General features: G+C 42.0%; 1 protein-coding gene across 1 annotated transcript in view; it reads left to right on the top strand.

Moving 5' to 3' along the window:
- The first annotated feature begins 2877 nt into the window (after positions 1-2877).
- Positions 2878-5283, top strand: part of LOC111865200 (bone morphogenetic protein 2) — a 19512-nt gene continuing 17106 nt past the window's right edge. The window contains exon 1 of the mRNA XM_023853042.2: positions 2878-2971. The gene's annotated coding sequence lies outside the window, so the exon portion shown is untranslated. The remainder of the gene's footprint in view (positions 2972-5283) is intronic.

Genomic DNA, 5283 nt, shown 5'->3' with positions numbered 1-5283 from the left:
AAGACGGCCGAGGCATGAATCTACACATTCACCACCATCTACTGTCGAGGTTAAGAATACGTGAAGCTATACCTCCATCTTCCCATGTCCCTTCATAGTCTGGTGCTTAATAAAGCGCAGGGACAATTTTATCTTCTAATAACTTGTACACTTCTCCAAGTGTAATTTGAATGATGAAGTCAAGGAGGATGAGGTGGGCAGGGCATTTAGCACAAATGGGGGAGAAGAGGAATTCATATAGGATATTGGTGGGAAAGCCAGTACGAAAGAGACCACTGGGAAGACCAAGGCGTAGGTGGGTGGACTGTATTAAAATGGATCTTAGAGAGATAGGATGGGATGGTATGGATTGGATTGATCTGGCTCAGGATAGGAATCAGTGGAGAGCTTTTGTGAACACGGTAATGAATCTTCGGGTTTCATAGAATGCTGGGAAATTCTTGAGGAGATGCACAATTGGCTCAAGAAGGGCTCAGTTCCATAAGTAAGTAAGTAAGTAAATAAGTATTAGTTGGAACAATTACGAACTGGCTTTGATCTGTATCGAAGTCGACATCCGGGTTTAGTGTAAGACAAAATTATCCTTAAGCTATATAACGACGATCTTTCAAACTCAAAGACGACGCTAAATTCTGTAGGAATTCTACGCAGATAAGGTTTTGGAATCATGAAGTGTTGGTTACAAATAAGGAGCTAAGCAACTGGGATTTACGTGGAAGAATTGTAAGATTCAGCAGAACTTTTATAAGTTCTTCACTAGATACAACCTTCCAACAACTCCAATCCATGTACGATTCCATGTTCTCACAGCTATGGTAACGAAGAGTACAATCTCCTGGGATATAACGTTGTGTAGTCCTTTGGATGTCAGCCGACGTTTCGGAAGAATATATCACCTGCGTCTTTATGGTCGAAGAATAAGGAAAGCAAGAAACCAGCGCGATAGAAGGTGACAAGTAAATGAATCGACTAGCTCTGAAGCTGGTTTATTGTTCTGTGTATTCTTCGTGGCTAAAGATGTAGGCGATATGTTTTTCCGAAACGTCTGTTGACTCTCAACTAGCTACACGGTGTTATATCCCAAGAGACACTGCAATCCAGTTTGTGCCCTTACAGCATATTTATCTATGACGCACTTCAACACAAACCCAGCCCCTTCTCACGTCTTGCACAATAACCTTTCGCCCTATGTATCGCCATCCGAACTGCATGTCCCCTCCAGCATCAAAAATTAAAGTTCTCCCTGTACTTAACTAGCGTCACACCATGAAGAAATACTGGGGATCAGAGATATAACTCTACCATTCTTGACCTCGACACTAGATGGAGGCGAATGATCAGCTTCACGCCCCAGCCGCTTTACCCCCAGGGAAACAACTAAAATACCCACTGTACTGGAAGCTGAGTGGTCCTTAGTTCCGGTGTGGACAAAATAATTCTTACTCAAGTTATGTCCTTACAGATGGATTAGCAACGAAAAATATTATCTTCTAGAATGTGACGCCGTTTAGACTGGTATAGATATTTCCGCGTTTCTGGGAAACCTGCTTCCTCCACATTCTGTGCACACAATGGTGGTTAAAACAAAGAATTATGATGGGGTAAAAACAGGAAATATTATGACGTTCATATCCATTGCTAGGCAACGACATAGTAAACACTCCCACGAAGCGTGTGCGTGCAACAGAAGGACGTCCATTGCTACGTAACGGACCAGTAAACACGACTCCTTAACAACAGAGGCTGTGTGTTCCGTCGGTCCTGTACAAAGTGTTTATAAGGAAGCTTTCGGCAGTACAGGACAGTAATAGTAGCAGAAAGTAGAGAGTCGAGCTTCGAGAGGCCACCTTGCTGGGATATGAGCTTGGAAATGAGTTGAGTTGGCAGTTGTAAAATAATGGTAAGTAATTAATGCACTGTGCAAAGACTACTTCATGTATAAAACTCCTTCAATAATTTAGAATCGTTCTGTAGAACTGTGTACAGAGATGAGACAATACAAATTAGTGGACAATATAAAAATTTTACTCGCATTGTATGCGTACCAGAAAATATTTAGTTACTGATTAATTTAATCTGTCAGAAAACAGCGGAGAAAGATACCACATACAGGGCAGTTATTCTACTTTTATAGAGACTGGCAGTTATAGAGTGGGTTTTGGCTAAGGGCGGTTCGCACACCGTCCTGAAATACATTTTTCAAGATTTCGATACAAGCAATCGGCCTAATTGTTCCAGAAACCTACAAGCTCCGATAATTCTTCCGAAGCTTCATATTTACTGTTTTTATTGTAATACTTGTTATGTGTCGGATCGTAGAACACAGGCTTGGCTTTGTACGGTTCTGTGGATGTTAACGTTCTTTCGTTAACTCCAACTGCATTGAAAGTCACAATGCGCAAAGAATGAAATTGGAAAAAATAGAGCGGAGAAGGAACGGCTTTCAACTGGCGAACGCTCTCGTGAACACGTACACACCTGTTCTAATTGTGTAAATAATACAGTGCGTTCAGTTAAGGAGGAAACTTCTCAACACCTCTGACCCGACCCAACATTCCTCACAGATTGTTGCTGTGACTGCTGATAGCAGAATGAGTCATTAGCGCCGATAAACGCGCGCCGTTACGGTTACAGCAGCAATCTGCGAGAAATATTGGGCCCGGTCAACGGCGTTGCGAAGTTTCCTCTTTGATTGAACGCCCTGTATAATTCGATGCTCTTTGGAAAACATACAGTACAGTGCATGGACAGCGCCCCAAACGGGAGAAATGAGAATGATACGGTAACAACACTCACATTACGCTGTTACGCTACGACAAAATGCGCAAGCGCGAACATGGCTGCAGTTTACTATGTGAAACGCTTTTCCTGCAAGAGAACTGACATCAAGCCCTGAAGGTCATGAATTGGAATCTGATACGGGGTCGGTATGCAACCGCAGCATCTCAAGGTTTTCTTCGCTCATGAGAAGGTAAACTGATAGCCGGTCGCTTAGTCTACACGCAGCTTCACTTATCCAAGGTTAAGGTCACAAGAAGGGAAATGTCCGATATTCTTCGTGAGCCACAGAACCACGTAATAGTAGCATAAAAAGGAAGAATAAATATTTCTATAGGATCTGTAGTCGGTTCTTAGACAGAGAAAGCAATTCTATATCGTTAATAATCCTTTACTTGAAGAATGTCGTCTGCTGGGATGTGGCGCCGTGTAGATATTGTGTAAACCGACGTTTCGGAGGAACGCATCGCCTCCATCTTCAAGGTGTAAAATTCCGCGAGATAGGAACCATCGTGAGCAGGTGGTTGCAGTCTGCTGGTGCATCGCTCGCGGATTTTTATGACCTGAAGATGGAGGCGATACGTTCCTCCGAAACGTCGGTTTACACAATATCTACACGGTGCCACATCCCAGCAGACGGCATTCTTCACTATTCTAGCTGCTGTTAATGTAACAATGATGAATTTATAGTTTCAGACCTCTTCAAAATTTAGATTCTAGATTGTGTCGATACTAGTTTCAGACCTTTTGTGGGTTAAATTCTAAGCATTGCCGGCTTAATGGTGGTGAATTTCTAGTTTCAAATGTTCTCTAGATGAATTCTCCAAGTGACGCCACGTTAAGAACAATGACGCACAAGATTAAGACCCACTCTACTCTGAAATCCTAAGTGACATCAGTCTAACGGCGACTAAATTCTAGTTTCAACACAGTTCAAGCACAGTGACTGATGCTACTTCTGCCACATGCTTGAACATTAAAAACCTATGCCATTTTCTATGAAGCATATTTAGGCTCTGAATTCCGGAACGATTTTCAGAAAAAAGAACGATTATTTCCGTGAATAGCATTAACCTATTGGTATTTGTGGTGGGTTCAGTATGTTTTATGTGAGGTAGTAACTGGATTATTAAACACTGTCGCACCTCGGTAATTCGAATTGCGAAACCACGTCAATCCGAACTGACTTACAATACTCTAAAATAATACGCATCTCCAAGAATTATGAATTTAATCTAATTATGGCGTAGTGCTTAATTAGTTAAGTACAGAGAAAATTTTACCTTACCCATATATCAAATTGATTATTGTCTTTTTATTCATGTATGATAGTGTGAAACTTGATCTCTGACATTAAGGGAGGAACACAGACTGAGGGTGTTTGAGAAGAGGGTGTTGAGGAGAATATGTGGACCGAAGAGAGATGAAGTGACAGGAGGTTGGAGAAAAGTGCATAATGAGGAGCTTCATAACTTTTACTCTTCTCCAAGTATAATTAGAATGATCAAGTCAAGGAGGTTAAGGTTGGCAGGGCATGTAGCACGAATGGGAGATACGAGGAATTCATGTAGGATATTGATGGGAAAGCCAGAAGGAAAGAGACCACTGGGAAGACCAAGGCTTAGGTGGGTGGACAATATTAAAATGGACCTTAGAGAGATGGGATGGGATGGATTGGATTGATCTGGCTCGGAATAGGGACCAGTGGAGGGCTCATGTGAATACGGTAATGAACCTTCGGGTTCCATAAAATGCTGGGAAATTCTTGAGCAGCTGCAGAATTGGCGGATCCTCAAGAAGGGCTCAGCTCCATGAGTAAGTAAGTAATGATAGTGTCACGCTTTAGTGACAAGACACGGGGTTTTGGATTGGCAATAGGATTTATCGAAATCTTGTAACTCGTAACTACAAATAATTATAATGGGACTCGGGTGATTTACACAGTCTGTAGACCACTACTGCTACAGCGCAAGGGAACGCCTGCTGGCCAAGACGGAATGCGGTCTAAAAGAAATGTGAACCAACCAAGAAAGGCTGGATGCCAAGGCCATGAGGGACGCCTGGTTAGAAAAGACAGAGTCCACGATAAGGACCGACAAAGAAGACATGACTAAAACAAACAAACTCCATAGTTTTAGTTCACATGCGAACTATACCGACAGAAAACCGAGATTAACGGCCGTGGGGATTCGTTGCGCTGACAAGCGGCTGTCGCTCGGTCGGTCGAAGAGATGACTAGTTATTTTACGATAAAATTTGTATTCGACTGAATTCTGTACTTGTATATATGTATATAGATATATATATTTAATAATGTTATATTTTAGCGTCCTGTTGCACTGATTTTCATCCATGATATGTACACAGTGGCCGTCTTGTAGTGCACTCAATTTCACCTGTCACTTCACAACATGTTTCGGCAACATAGTGCCATCATCAGGTGTCCCAATTACGTCAATCTATTGCATTGCTTGCCCTCATATGTTTTCACAACACCATTTAAAA

Source organism: Cryptotermes secundus, unplaced genomic scaffold (genome assembly GCF_002891405.2).
Source record: "Cryptotermes secundus unplaced genomic scaffold, Csec_1.0 scaffold238, whole genome shotgun sequence".
Taxonomy (NCBI): Eukaryota; Metazoa; Arthropoda; class Insecta; order Blattodea; family Kalotermitidae; genus Cryptotermes; species Cryptotermes secundus.
This window is presented reverse-complemented; position numbering and strand designations above follow the sequence as displayed.